We start from the raw sequence: 16,331 nt of genomic DNA, 5'->3' as shown, positions 1-16,331 counted from the left end.
TGCATTATTTGATTCTTTTAATTTGATAACAATTTTATAATATCTTAATAAAATAGGAATTGTAAGTAAGGCCCATGCAAATTTAGGACCATATGAATCTTGTAGGGGAGCAAAGTCTGCCACCACAAATGTGTCTCCTTGTTATGAGCATTATTTTAGGCTGATTAGTTTTAAGAGACTAAAGAGTCTGGAAGTTTACTTAACTGCCTATAAGAATTTAGAGGGAGGGTCCATACCAAGAAGAGAGTAATCTACAGAGATAACTACAAAGATTATAAGCTGGTTTTGATAGTCTGGGTAGAATTTAGCAACACATCTTTTTTCAAAGCTTTCTCTGTGTCCCATTATGTCTACATGGCAGGAAAATCATGTTATTGTTGTTGTTTTATAAATGGTGGGAGTATGGTTTATTAAGCTTGTACCTTAGTACAGGCACTGGGCTTTCCCCATGGTGCTCTTAATGTTAAAACCAAGACCTTCTGCCAAGTTTTCTTGAGCAGTGGCACCAAGAATTTGAAAGCTAAGTGGATTTTTTACATCATCTGTCATCTTTGTGTGGCCAAGAGCTATGGCCAGACACAGCACCTTCTTTATCTAGAACTTGATGGTGGACTTCACTTAATCAGCTTTGGCCACCACATTCTCGTTGTGGGTCAGCAAAGAAGGAAACTTGCCAGAATTATTCAGGCCTCCACTGAGGATATGTGGGATCTGTTTGATCAGACTCTGAAACAAAAAAGGTATCATACTTCTTGGCCATCTTCTTGACCAGTTTCTTATTCTTGTTGGGTTTCTTCAGTATCTAACCATGTCCATGTCGGGGAAATCCACAACCTTGGCCTCGTCACAGTGGTGCTGGTCTCCAGAACACATGCAGAGAACCTGGGGCATGTAGAAGACTTAATCTTCAACTCAGTCCAGTTCAGTCGCTCAGTCGTGTCCGACTCTTTGTGACCCAATGAATTGCACCACGCCAGGCCTCCCTGTCCATCACCAACTCCCGGAGTTCACCCAGCCTCACATCCATTGAGTCGGTGATGCCATCCAGCCATCTCATCTTCTGTCATCCCCTTCTCCTCCTGTCCCCAATCCCTCCCATCATCAGGGTCTTTTCCAATGAGTCAACTCTTCCCATGAGGTGGCCAAAGTATTGGAGTTTCAGCTTCAGCATCAGTCCTTCCAATTAACACCCAGGACAGATCTCCTTTAGGATGGACTGGTTGGATCTCCTTGCAGTCCAAAGGACTCTCAAGAGTCTTCTCCAACACCGCAGTTCAAAAGCATCAATTCTTCGACACTCAGCTTTCTTCACAGTCCAACTCTCACATCCATACATGACCATTGGAAAAACCATAACCTTGACTAGACGGACCTTTGTTGGCAAAGTAGTATCTCTGCTTTTCAATATGCTATCTAGGTTTGTCATAACTTTCCTTGCATGTCCCCAAAGCATTTCTCCTTCTGAGGTCATAGTTCTTCAGACTGACCTGAAGCTCCACTGTCTCCAAAAGCTTCCACTTCCCACACTGGTTCCCCTGCACCACCTCCTAGAAGGTGTCTCTGAAGACTTTGTTGCTCATGGTAGGTGACATTGGGATAACCTGAAGAGAGCAGGAAAAACATTTTTATTTTGCTGCCAATGGACCTGCCTTTGAAGTCCCAGGCCCCGCCCCCTTCTCCTTAGCAGAGGAATGCAAATTAACCTGACTCTCCTTGAGCCTCTTATATGTACAGAATTAAATTAAATGTGTTTTTCTTTCATTAATCTGTCTTACATCATTTATCGGACTAGCCAAAGAGTCTATAAGAGAAGAAGGAAAAAGTCATCATTTCTTTCTATCTCAATTGCATTCTTGAGTTTTCTGAGATAATAAGACCAGGACAATGTTTTAAGTTAACCAAATTCTAATACATTCAATGAAATTTGCATTATCTGTAATTGGAATATAAAAAGAATTATTATATATGTATATTATATATATGTGTGTGTGTGTGTATGTATTAGATCAGTTGCACTGTAGTTTGCCAAGGTAGATTTTTTTTTTCCCTTTGATTGGTCCTTACTAAGTCTACTAAATATCCTCACACTTAGCAATAAACTGTGATACTTAGGCAATGCTTTCTTCCTAATTGGGCTTCCCTGGTGGCTCAGAAGGCAAAGCGTCTGCCTACAATGCAGGACACGCGGTTTCAGTCCCTGGGTCGGGAAGATCCCCTGGAGAAGGGAATGGCAACCCACTCCAGTACTCTTGCCTGGAAAATCCTGTGGACTGAGAAGTCTGGTAGGCTACAGTCCATGGGGTCAAAAAGAGTCAGACACGACTGAGCAACTTCACTTTTCTTCCTAATTAAAGGGGGAAAAAAAGTTTTCCTTGTCCTTTGTCCTGTACTTTTCTTAAAGGATTATTACTCAAAGATAAAAACACAATAATGTCATTGTTTTAAAATCAACTTAATGTATGAGTAAAGTAGGAAAATTGAGTCTTTTTTTTTGTTTTTTTTTTTGTTTAAGGTATTTTTCCTAAAGGTATCTATTTGGTCTATCTAATTTGCTTACCTCTCTAAGCCCAATTATGCCACCTTTAGTGATAAAATATTTAAATAATTATTGGTAGCTTTTATCCTGAGCTTATAAACACATTTTGTTTGTTAGTATTGTCATTATTGTTTGAACATAATGTTACTTATTGACTTTGGGGGGGAAAAAGTCGATTCCAAATAAAAAGGACGTGCTACAGAGTCTAGATTCTTATTTCTAAAACACAAAAGAACTGCCTATTTTCTAATTTTGTATTTATACATACTATTATGCTGAAGTGTTGAGTGCTACTCTAGTGAAATTTGGAGATTACAAAATTCCTCAATCATGCCAGACAGTAGTTCACTCTCAAAGTTTTAGATATGGTTAGTTAATGGAGCTCCATTTAATCCACTGCAGCAAATAAGAAAAATTTAAGAGCATTCTGATGTTATTTCTGCTCTGGTTGTTACTGGCTTTGATTTTGCTTGAGGAATCTTTTCACCCAATTCTAGTATCTTTTTTTTTTTTTTCCTTGTAGACTTTTTTTTATTGTATTTAAACTGGTTTGGTGATCTTGGTGTAGACGAGTTCTAGAATGTTAAAATAACTATCACTAGATCCCAGGGGCACTTGGGTCCTTCCATTCAAAGTTGGGACAACCTAGCCTCTATCTTTCTTTCATCTCCAAGGATAGTCAAACCAACAGAAATGGATTTTAAAGAGATCATGAGATATTTTCCTGTATGAATTATAAAAATATATATACTGGTTTACACTGATGTATTTAATAATGTCCTGCCTAATACAAATTAAGTTCTCCAAATGTTTTCTGTTTCATTTCTTTATTTTTGGTTCACCAGACATACATCTTAAGTTATTGATTCCTAATAAAAAGTTATAAAAAATGAGAAATAGTATTTTGTTTACAAAAGACAACTCTGTGTACTTTTTTCTCAAGGTGATAACTAACAGCCCTTGATTGTTAGACTTAAAGCAATTATCAGTTCTTAAGTGATTTAAGATTAGCACTGACTCCACCCATGATCTTACCCTGGGAGTCCCAATGTCACCAAATGCTAAGACTGACATCTTAGAAGAAATTCCCTCAAACTCGCTGCTACCTGTCTTTGTGTCTTGTTATCCACTTTACATTCTACCATCTGCTGCACCACTGAAGTGACCTGTAATTAAGGACTTTGAAGAAAAGTCACTCTAAATTATGATTGGACATGGTCTTTCATGGCCATTAAAATAAAATGTTGCTTCTGTTTTTACTATTAGACAAGAATTCCCTTGCATGGGGACATCAAGAAGACTGGCATGTGCACAGAATAACCTTACTGTCTTAATGACCACTAATTACGCATTTTGTTTTTCAAACAGTACAGATATATGACAACACACAGCTGCTTATCCAAGAAGATAAGAGATGTTATGTGGTGGAGATATTTTAGTTTATTTCCTTCCTGGGAATATGATGTATAGTTTTGATTTGTCTTAAATAATTTCTCAAACCATGAAGTTATTATACTTTTAATTTTCTTTTAAAACCATACTATAATTCTCTTATTAAAATATTTTTAATATAACATAGAAAATTTTGGTCATATAAAATATGTTTTGAGAGGAAAACAAGAACAGCTAACTTGAAAAATCTGCTTAAAAAGATCAATTATATAATGTGCACAATATTGGAAAATTTCATGAATTTTATTTTAATATCTGTTTTCCAAATGCCAGATGTTCCCATAATGATAGATCCTGTGAGAAGAGGAAATTTTCTCACTTTATTTTTAATGATTTCAAAATTTATTCAACTCACAGATTTGCAAAACACACTGCAGATATCTTCTTGAATTTCCATATTTTCTGTTTCTTAAGACAACACATTGCCATTTGGAAGAACTTTTATGCAAATTGAATGATATCATTTGGAAGTATAATGTCAAGGGAGATTGAAAAAAGGTGTTTAGGTTATTACAAACAATTGAGTGAAAAATCTCACTCATATAAACCCATCCCATCTTTAGAAATGACATGCCACACATTTTTTTTCAGATTTTCTCTAAACATGCTTAGCTACAGAGGTGTCCCTTTGAAGCCCCAAGACAGTCCCCAGTCATGTCCTTCTACATCTCTAGGTCTGTAGGCTTATGTCCCAAACCCTTCCACCCACTGTTGGATAGCTATCATTGCTGCTACTGCTGCTAAGTCACTTCAGTCGTATCTGACTCTGTGTGACCCCATAGAGGGCAGCCTATCAGGCCCCCTGGTCCCTGGGATTCTCCAGACAAGAACACTGGAGTGGGTTGCCATTTCCTTCTCCAATGCATGAAAGTGAAAAGTGAAAGTGAAGTCACTCAGTCGTGTCTGACTCCTAGCGACCCCATGGACTGCAGCCCACCAGGCTTCTCCATCCATGGGATTTTCCAAGCAAGAGCACTGGAGTGGGGTGCCATTGCCTTCTTCATCTCATTGCTAGAGTGATCTTTGTTGTTGTTGTTTAGTCATTAACTCGTGTCTGGCTTTTTTTTGATCCCATGGACTGTAGCCAGCCAGGCTCCTTGTCCATGGGAATTTCCAGTAAAGAATATTGGAGTGGGTTGCCATTTCCTCCTCTAGGGGATCTTCCTGACCCAGGGATTGAGCCAACACCCCTTGTGTCTCCTGCATTGGTAGGCAAATTCTTTACTGATGGTGCCACCTTGGACTCTCATATATGGTATTAAAATAATGCTGACAGCCAGCTATCATAGTTACTTATCAGCACCTCTACATATAGGTAGCTATGTAATCTTGATACATAGTCAAGAAAGACAGCAAATTATGCATTTTTTAATATGTTGCTTCTACTTTTCATATTAATTGTAAACTTTCAATGATGTTTGTGTATATATGCATGTGTATATGTGTGTGTGTATATATGTATGTGTATGCATATATCTATGTGCATGTGTATGTATATACGTATGTGAAAGTTGCTCAGTCATGTCTGCCTCTTTGTGATTCCCATGGACTATAGCCTACCAGGCTCCTCTGTCCATGGGATTTTCCAGGCAAGAATATTGGAGTGGGTTGCCTTTTCCTTCTCCCCTTTCACATACTTGTATGGCATATACCAACATACTTAAATACACACATATGTACATACATACACATAGTGCATATTATATGAAGACTATTGTCTGAGAAAGTTTCTGAGATATGGTCCCAAATATTCACTATTACATGCAAATTTACTGACCCTTAAATGACAAAAATAATTAAATTTAACTCCAGAACAGTGAAAAACACTGTAAGATACTCATGTCCTCCTTTTCTTATTGTTTATTCTTCTTCACTCATTTTAGATAAATCAATGAGCAGAAATGAAATGAACATGTGAGTCTTTTAAAGGCCAGCTGCTGCTGTTGGCATGTATTTGAAGCTAATGGCTAATCTTCAAGTACACTGCCGATTTTGCTAAAACCTGAATCCTCTTTCATTCAGACAACCTATGTTTCTGAGCCAAAATCAGAGGACAGTTCTTGGATTCCTAAGTCTCTTATTTGAGAGCATTGCAGGATAAACAGATGCAGTTGAAGGGAGAAGGGATATGTTGTTTATCCTCATTCAGATCTGAATGATGCTTTCTTTTTTAGTTCAAGTTATTTCAAAAGAAAATTATGGAAAAATGTTACTTATAAATTATCAAAGATATGCTCTATACTTAAATAATGTATACATTTTTACTTTATTATTTTATATCTGAGCCAGTAATATTTGAAATTAAATATATTTACACCAGTTGAAAACATTTCAACTTTATATATGCAGTGTAATATTTTCTTATTAATGTAATTTGGCATTCTAACATTTTCCCTATTGATATTTGTGTTATTTTTCAATAATTTCTAGATGACATAACTCACAATCTGTGACAGGGAGGTACGTTTTAGGATAGCACAGGAGATATTTTGCCGGTTATAAACCTGATGTCTTTTATTTTGTTATAATGGTGATTTGACCTTGGTTTCCAATTTTATGAATTTTAAAAAACATCCATATAACAGTGTTCAAATGAATAAACTGAAATAAGCAAATTGGACAGTTTACTGACAATTTAGTAAAATTAATTGCACAAAGTGATGGATTCTTTAATTGAACAGCAATCAATTTGGTGAATTACGTCATTATGTTAGGCTATTTCATAATTGACCTGCCATTTTATTTGTCTTGAAGTTTGACATCAGTTGCCAAAATAAATAAGAAATACAAGTTTTGTGTTAATTATATATATATATGTATATCTATTTAACTGTATACATGCAAACATGTATGTCTGTGCACTTTCTCCATGTTTTAAGAGTTGACAACAATGAAGCAGAGGAGGTCATACTGCATAGTTCACACACACACGTATGCATTTATACATATTTACGTGTGTATTTATGTATATATAAAATTATGTATAATTTATTTTTCATTTTTATTTTATATTGAAGTATTATTAACAATGATGTAATAGTTTCAGGTGTACAGCCAAGTGATTCACTTATACATATACATATATCTATTCTTTTTCAAATTCTTTTCCCATTTAAGTTGTTACATAATATTGAGTAGAGTAACCTGTGCTATAAGTAGATCTGTGTTAGTTATCCATTTTAAATATAGCAGTGTGTACATATCAATCCCAAACTGTCTCTTCCCCCAACCCTTTCCTCCCTGGCAACTTTAAGTTGCTGCTCTAAGTCCGTAAGTCTATTGTAACAAATTCAATTGTATCATTTCTTTTTAGACTTCCCACATAAGGACTGTCACATGATGTTTATCTTTTTCTGTCAGACTTCCTTCATTCAGTATGAATTATCTTTCTCTGTCTGCTCTCATGCACTCAGTATGGACTCTGTAGGTCCGTCCATGTTGCTGCGAATGGTCTTATTTCATTCTCTATAATGACTGAGTTATATTCCATTGTATATATGTACCACATCTTCTTATCTATTCCTCTGTCAATGGACATTTAGATTGTTTTAATGTTTTGGTTATTGTGAACAGTGCTGCAATGAATATTGGGTGAGTGTATCCTTTCAGATCATTTTCTGGATATATACCCAGGAGTGGAAATGCAGCATTATAAGGTAGCTCTATTTTTAAGGAAAATCCATATTGTTCCCTTATACATGTAGAATTTATATAGTGAGAAAATATAAAGACTATTTTCATTCTTTAAATTAGTCCTCAATCTAGCCCATCATAAGTCTTTTCTGACTATTCAGTTCCCAGACACAATTACACATTATAAAATAAATGTTTGAATAAATTTCCTCCTTATTAAAAATAATAATAAATAATGAAATGTGTTTGTAATATTCATGAAATATTAAAGTAGATGTATTTCTATTAAAAACACTGGGCATATAATGATGATAATGATGGTTTTTCAGTACAATTAGTCTAGAGAAATACAAAAGATGTAAGGTAACTGGCAAGAAATATGCAGTAATATGATTTTGTTACAAGATTTGATTTGGTATCTGTAAAACCCATGAAAATAATTCAAGGTAACAATCAGAAACTTGATGAGACAGCCTTCTTGTATCCTTTAAACTGTTCTATCATGCTTGGTAACTTCATTGTTTACAGAGATGAGACAACCAAATTCCTGGAAAATCAGTTCCCTCTTCTGCTTACTTACATTCTGCCCACTTCCTTAGTGTCTCCTGATGTGACACTAAATTCTCCTCAGAAATCTCTAGTCACTCCTTCTTTTTCTTCTAGGTCAATTACATTCACAGAAATTCTTTCTATCTTTTTGAGACTCAAATCCACTTTCATCTTCTAACTTTCTCCATCTCTATAATTCTGTTTTTCATAATGAAAACTTTTCACATCAATCTCTTTTTCCTTATTTTTTTTTTTAAAAACATAGTCATTTAACAAATTATCTAAATTGAATCTATGTTGTAATCTGGGCCTACAAAGTTTGAGAAATTTCTGGAATAAATTACACAACTATATTGAATGAACATATTAATTTTAAAAGAAAAATAAACACTCTAGCACTCAATACCAGAAATCACTTTTTAAAAGAATGTAATAGAGAAAAGAAACATTTATAGTAACTATAGTTAAGAAGGTGACACTTTAGGGTATGCAATACTTAGGTTAGATAATTGAAAAGTTGAACTAGAAATTAAAAAAAGAAAACTATGAAGAATGGAAACATAATTTTTTCTTGAATATAAATACTCAAAGTTGTAAACATTATAAATAGAAAATGTTCTTTTATCTAATAAACTGAGCTCAAAGCATCTATATAGCAATCATTAAATAAGAAAAAATCTAAATATTATATAAATAGTAAACTTAACTGGACAGATGAGAAAATTATTTAAAAATTAACAACACAATGATTAAAGTTGTAATAATTATATATGTTTGACATTGGCTTAAAATTGTGCAGATGAATGAAATTTAGTGAATAGTAAAGGGCTTCCTAGGTGGCTCAGTGGTAAAGATTCTGCCTGCCAGTGCAGGAGATGCGGGTTCAATCCCCACATCAGGAAGATCTCCTTGAGGAGGAAATGGCAACCCACTCCAGTATTCTTGCCTGGAAAATACCATGAACAGAGGAGCCTCCCCATGTAGAGGTTTATGGCCTATTTGGGCTTCCCAGGTGGCTTTAGTGGTAAACAATCTGCCTGTGAATGCTCGAGACACAAGAGATCCGGGTTTGATCCCTGGGTTGGGAAGATCCCCTGGAGTAGAAAATGGCAACCCACTCCAGTATTCTTAACTGGACAATTCCATGGTCAGAGAAGCCTGGAGGGCTACAGTGCATAGGGCTGCAAAGAGTTGGACGTGACTGAACACCACCACTGGGATTTCCCCTGTGGATGCCTTTTTCCTAAGACCCATTTCTTTAGTCTCCTGGCTTACTCCACTATTGCTGGTTTGGCACCTGGGTGAAATTCGAAACTAGTCCCTGTACAAGGAGGGCAAGAAGAGACCAAACAAAAAGGTAGAAGAGGCAGACCATTCTTGGTTAATAAGTGGCAGGTTTAATAAGCAAGGGAACTTTACACATGAGACTTGTCTTGGCAGCCACAAGACAAGTAGTTCTCAGCATCTGCCTATCAGAATCTTAAGTTTATACAGAGACCTTAATTGGGTTTGGTCACATATTCAGTCCAGATGGTCTCAACAACACTTCACTCTCTCAGAGCTGTGTCCTTTAAATAGCTCTTAGCGTTGGAATGATGGGTGGGAACATACATTCTGGGGTGGGGGATAGGGGAAGAATCTCTGATTATCTGGATCCAGCTTGCAGGTCAACCAACAGTCAAGTCCTCTCCATGACCTTCTCCAACAAGAAGTTTTGGAAATGATGAATGCACTGAGGGAATAAGAACTTCAGAAGATCAGATTTAAAGTGAACATGTGCTTGCTGCGTGCTAGGTCAATTAAGTTGTAGTCAACTCTTCGCAACCCTATCGACTGTAGCCCGCTAACGTCCTCTGTCCGATGGATTCTCCAGACAAGAGTAGTGCAGTGGGTCGCAATGCCCTTCTCCAAGGGGATCTTCCTGATCCAGGGATCAAATCCATGTCTCGTGTCTCCTACATCAGCAGGCGGGTTCTTTACCACTGCTGCTGCTGCTAAGTCACTTCTGTGGTGTCCAACTCTGTGCAACCCCACAGATGGCAGCCCACCAGGCTCCCCTGTCCCTGGGATTCTAGCAGTACCTAATATGTGCAATTGGCGAGGAAATAAACCAAACACAAAGGAAACAGAATCTAGAGCCCCAAACCAGTATAATATTCATTCATTAATTTTCTAACTTAAAATGTCAAACTTGTGCTCTTGTTCATAATATGTTATCATCAGTGTGCCAAAAATGGACAATTCCTTTCTTTTGTTTTTTTTCACTCTATTCCTAAATCTCCACTATTATTTCCCTAACTCCAGGAGCACTAAGTCAGTCTCTTCAGTCTTTGCAACCCTATGGACTGTAGCCTGCAAGTCTCCTTCATCCATGGGGATTCTCCAGGCAAGAATATTGAAGTGGCCCACCATGTCCCTCTCCAAGGGATCTTCCCATTTAGAAGTTTTACTAAAAAAATGGTGTATGTCTATTTGTATAGGCATTTGAACACATATATTTAGTTGTGTGTTTTAGCCTGTATGTAACGTTTAACTTACATACATATATTTTTCACTTCTTGATTTTTCTCATTCATCATTATGTATGCTAGTTCAACCTATGCTGCTGTGTATATATCTAGTTTGTTGTTGACTATATTCCATACTCTATGTCTGATATTTGAATAGGATGAAATCCTGGGTTATTGCTAATTGATCTTAAAACCCCCAAATACATTACAGTTACCAATGTGAAGTGTTTTGAAGTACTTTTGTAATAACTTCTCTTGGATGTATACAATGGAGATTAGACAGATAGATAGAAAATCTAGGTGAATCTTGTGGTATACAAATAACCACTTTCATTGCATACTCCCAGATGACTTTTCAGGGTTGTTGACAAACTTATACTTAGAGACAAGATGCTTTCTTTTTCTTTTTTTTTTTTAAATAATTGTATTTATTTATTTATTTTTGACTTTGAGGGCTTTTCTCTAGTTGCAGTGAGCAGGGCTGCTCTTGAGTTGGGTGTGCAGGCTTCTCACTGTGGTGGCTTCTCCTGTTATGAAGCATGGACTCTGGGTGTGCAGGCCTCAGTATTTGTGGCTCTCGGGCTCTAGAGCACAGGCTCAGTAGCTGCAGTTCATGTAGTTACTCCATGACATGTGGGATCCTCCTGGACCAGGGGTCAAATCCAAATCTCCTGCATTGGCAGGCAGGCAGTATCTTCAGCACTGAGGCACAAGGGAAGCCCACAGGATGCTTTCTGTGTTCCAAATCTTGATCAGACTTTTGTGTAACTTAACTTTTTTAGTATTTGGGTCAATGTCATGAGTGTAAAGTTTTCTCTTTTCTCAAATTTGCATTTCTCTGATTACTTCTGAGATTAAGGAGTTTTTATACTCTGTTCATAAATGATGAGACAGCAAACAATTTAAGATCCACTTCTCCATTAATTATGTACAGTTTAAAAATCTGTCAATTAAATCACATGAAACAATAAATGTAAGCTACATGCAAATTGCAGGGATGATAGAAAGTGAAAACAATAATTGTGTATCCTTTAAGTGTGATATGCTTTACTTATTAATTATCTGGTTCACCATCTATGAATTGCCTAATTATATCTGTGGCCATTTTTCTATTTGTTGTCTTGTATTTACCTTATTGAATTTAAATATCCCTTTGGTGATCTAAATTATATGCCTTTGTTGGTAAAAGATGATAATATAAGTAATAAGACAAAATAATAGCTTATATTTTAGTGCATATTAATAGCTGTATTTATTTAGATGTTTATATTCCATGCACTGTTCTAATCTTATTCCATGCCTGAACTTGATTAATTTCCATAAAAGTACAGTGATCAAAATAACACTGGAACATCAAAAAAATCTGATCCACAAAGACGTTAAGAAATATGCCAATGACAAAAACAGCGACAACAACAAAAATCAGATATGTGCCAATATTTGAAAACAGGCAATGACCTATAGTCTGTGCCATTTTGCACTGCATTCCAATTATTTTAGACATTGTACAGATGCTTTACATATCATTTAAATTGTGTGACTATCTTGCTTTAATTAACATACTATAGAATTTTACATTGAGCACAGTCACTGGTTTTTATACACTCTAATCATTATATTTTCTTCTTATGAATTATCCTTTTTAGCTTTCTAAAGCTGTTTTCCTGACTCAAGATTGCAGTTATTTGTCAATTTATCATCTGGAATTTTGTATAATTAGCCCCACAATCTTAATTCTTTTTACTTTTTTTATAACAAAATATGGGCCATTTTTTTCTTGCATGTGGTGTGCCAGATTGTTTTAAATCAAATCCTAAATATTCCACCCCTCCTTACTTATTTCAGGTACCATTATTGCCTTATCTTCCTGGGTACATCTGTTTCTGAGCTTTCTAGTGTGTTCCATCAGTCTTATTTTCCTGAATTTGGGGGAAAAAAAAGAAAAGAAAAAGAAAAGAAAATGTTTTAAAATATGTGGTTCTGTAGTATATTTGTGTACCTGCTAAGTTGATTTCTGTTTCTGTTCTCATAAGAAATTAATTAGCAATGAACTTTTACTCTTTTAAAATTACAAATGTATAGCATTTCAAATATACACAGTTAAATTTTTCTCTTGAACATAAACATGTGTACCTATTACTGGAAAAAGTGATTACAAACTTAACAATGCTAAAATTTGTTATTCATGAGCTGATTTATCTCTATTTTTATTTAGACTTTCTTTATGTTACTTATTAACAACTCTTCATAGTCTCTGTGACTTGTTTATGTATTAATTCTTAAAAAATACTTTCTTGATTTTTAATTATATTAGTCTTGCTTTTGGTTTTTATACTAAGTAATATTCTAAATACAAATCATTAAATTTTATAAGTTGATATTATATTTAGCAATTGTGATGAAGTTTCATCAGTTTTTAGTTTCAAATTCTGATGTATTTTTAAGACTTTTATAAAAGATAAGTTTTAAGCAAAATTGGGAGGAAGATAATGAAATTTCCCATATAATTTCTGCACCTACATACACATTCTCCTCAATTATCAACATCACTCACCTCAGTGCTAATTTTTAATAAGGATGAACCTACACTGATATATCATTATCATCCAAAAAACATTAGGGTTCACTCTTGGTGTTGTAAAATCTATCCTATAACAACATTCACTGCTTAGATAAATGTATAAGGACATATATCCATCATAATATGAGACAGAATATTTTCACTGTATTAAATATCTTTTGTGCTCTACCAATTAATTTCCCCACTCTTCCAACCATTCTAACCACTGGTCTTTTTAATATCTCCAAACTTTGCCCTTTCCAGTGTCGCACATTTGGTATCAAAACATATGTAGCTTTTTAAGGTATGCTTCTTTCACTAAATAATATGCACTTAAGATTTCTCCATGTTGTTCCAAAACTTCATAGCTTATTTATTTTTAGTGCTGAATAATATTCCATTGTCTGGATATACCACAGTTTATACACTCAACTACTGATGGACATCTTGGTTGCTTCCAAGTTTTGAGAGTTAAAAATAAGGCTGCTATAAATATCCAAGTTCATGTTTTTGTATAGATATAATTTGTAACTCCTTTGAATACATATGAAGGAGCTTGACTGCTCAATAGTATGACAAGAGTATGCTTAGTTTGTTCAGATGTGTCTTCTGTAAATATTTTCTCAAGTCTTGACTTGTCTTTTGATATTGTCTTTTACAGGTTAGAAGTTTTTAATTTTAATGAGGTAAATCTTATTATTTCTTTCATGGATGGTGTCTTTGAATCTATATCTAAAAAGGAATCGTCAGAACTTTCCTGGTGAGAGCCCTTTAGACAGCAAGGAGATCAAACCAGTTAATCCTAAAGGAAATCAACCCTGAATATTCATTGGGAGGACAGATGCTGAAGCTGAAAATCCAATACTTTGGTCACCTGATTCCTAAAGCCAATTCATTGGGAAAGACCCTGATATTGGGAAAGACTGAGGGCAGGAGGAGAAAGGGACGACAGAGGATGTGATGCTTGGATGGCATCACTGACTCAATGGACATGAGTTTGAGCAAACTCTGGGTTAGAGCGAAGGACAGGGAAGCCTGGCAAAAAGTCGGATACACCTTAGCGACTGAACAACAAACAGCAGCAGTTAAGAGTAACTTTCCTGGAGGGCTGGGATGGGAAGGGAGATGGGAGGGAGGTTCAAAAGGGAAGGGATATGGCTGATTCACGTTGAGGTTTGACAGAAACAATGAAGTTTTATAAAGCAATTATCCTTCAATAATAATAATAATAAAAGAATACACTTTCCTGCTTGAACGCTCACTGCACTGAGGAGGTTTCCTCCGCCGACGCACATTCTGCCCATGTCTCAGGGCTGTTCTGCTCTAAAAAGGATGCTCCTCCGCCCTCCTCGCAGCTTCCGCCCTGCGTCTCCCCTGGCAGTAGGCACACACACGATGAAGAAGAGAGACAAGAAGTCCTTCAACCGGAGCCTGGCCGAGTAGAAGCTCTTCATCTACAGCCAGACCACTGGAGAGTTCCTGGGGCGAGCTGCCAAGAGCTGGGGTTTGATCTTGCTCTTCTATCCAGTCTTTTATGGGTTCCTGGCTGCACTCTTTTCATTCATGATGTGAGCCATGCTTCAGACTCTGAACGAAGATGGTTCCAAAATATCGTGACCAGATTCCTAGTCCAGGACTTGTGGTTTTTCCAAAACCAGTGCCAACGTTGGATTTTTCATTCAGCCTGTCTGATTTGTAATCCTATCAAGGGTACGTTGATGACCTTAAGAAATTTCTAAAGCCTTATGGCTTAGAAGAACAGAAGAAACTCACATATTGTACCAATAGAAACTATTTTGAGCAGAAGGATCCAGAATATACAGCATGTCAGTTTCCTCTTGCCTTACTTGACCATACGGTGGTGTGGATGATCCCACATTTGGCTACCAATCAGGAAACCCTTGTATTCTTGTGAAAATGAGCAGAATAATTGTATTAAAGCCTCGAGGAGAACCAAGGATAGACTGTATTGCAAAAAGTGAAAGCACAGCAGTTCTATCAACTTATCCTCCCAATGGAAAGATAGATTTAAAATATTTGCATATTATGGAAAACAAAACAAAACTGCATGGGAGCTACGTGCAGCCACTAGTTGCTGTCCAGCTCAACTTTGGTAGTGATGGTGATGTAAAAAAAGTAATAGTTGAGGGCAAGATTGATGGATCACCCGACCTAAAAACCAAGAATGACCATGACAAGCTTTTAGGACGAGTTGCATTCAAGATCACCATGCATGCATAGTAGGAGTTAGGATGTCTCCACAGAGTAAAGGTTTTGTTGTCTGTCTTCATTTTGTATCAGCCAGACCTGCCATTCCAGAATTATGAGACCGCCTTGGAGAAAGGTGGAGTGGTACATGACACTGGGATAACATAGTGTGCTCCCAGATAACAGTGGTCCATGTCCTTTGAGGTAACTACCTGTTGCCTCTGCTGCCTTTTGAACCATGTACAGTCACCAGATAGGGACTGTGAACACCTGATTCTGAACATGCAGGTTGGGGATCTTGTCCAATTTTTATGTGGTTCAATTGCCAAGTGTCTAAAACTTAATGTCCTGTGCTATGTAAATATTTTATAGATTTAACACTGGTTAACTGTCATATTTTGATGCCAGCAAAGTTTTAGGGGATAAAATGGTGCCTGACCAACATCAAATGATTTTACAGATGCAAGAAATTCAGTATGTAGAAAAGTTCTGTATGTGAGGAGTAAAAGGAAAATAAAAGTGAATTTGAAAAAAAAAAATACACTTTCCAATGCAGGGAACACAGGTTAGAACCCTGGCTGAGGAAGTAAGATCCCACATCCTGTGGAGTAACTAAGCCCCTGCCACAACTAGAGAGAAGCCAGCATGCTTCAGTGAAAGGCAACAAAAGATCCCACATGCTGCAACTAAGACCGGACACAGCCAAGTAAATTAATACTAAAAAATAAATAAATAAAATTAAAAAGGCATCCCCATACCTAAAATCATGTAGGCTTTCTTTTGTTATTATTTCTAGGAGTTTTACAGTTTTGCATTTTACATTTTGGTCTGTGCTCCCTTTTGAGTTTGTGAAGGTTATAAAGTCTTTCTACATTCATTTTTG

At 36.2% G+C, this 16,331-nt stretch overlaps 2 pseudogenes; one reads left to right on the top strand and one right to left on the bottom strand.

Moving 5' to 3' along the window:
* Positions 1-423: 423 nt before the first annotated feature.
* On the bottom strand, positions 424-1,665 carry LOC133233365 (large ribosomal subunit protein uL1-like; annotated as a pseudogene).
* Positions 1,666-14,301: 12,636 nt separating this feature from the next.
* LOC133233364 (sodium/potassium-transporting ATPase subunit beta-3-like) lies at positions 14,302-15,816 on the top strand (annotated as a pseudogene).
* The last annotated feature ends 515 nt before the right edge of the window (positions 15,817-16,331 follow it).

This window comes from Bos javanicus, chromosome 20 (genome assembly GCF_032452875.1).
Source record: "Bos javanicus breed banteng chromosome 20, ARS-OSU_banteng_1.0, whole genome shotgun sequence".
NCBI classification, from domain to species: domain Eukaryota; kingdom Metazoa; phylum Chordata; class Mammalia; order Artiodactyla; family Bovidae; genus Bos; species Bos javanicus.
The sequence above is the reverse complement of the archived record's forward strand: the minus strand, read 5'-3'. Positions and strand labels throughout refer to the sequence as shown.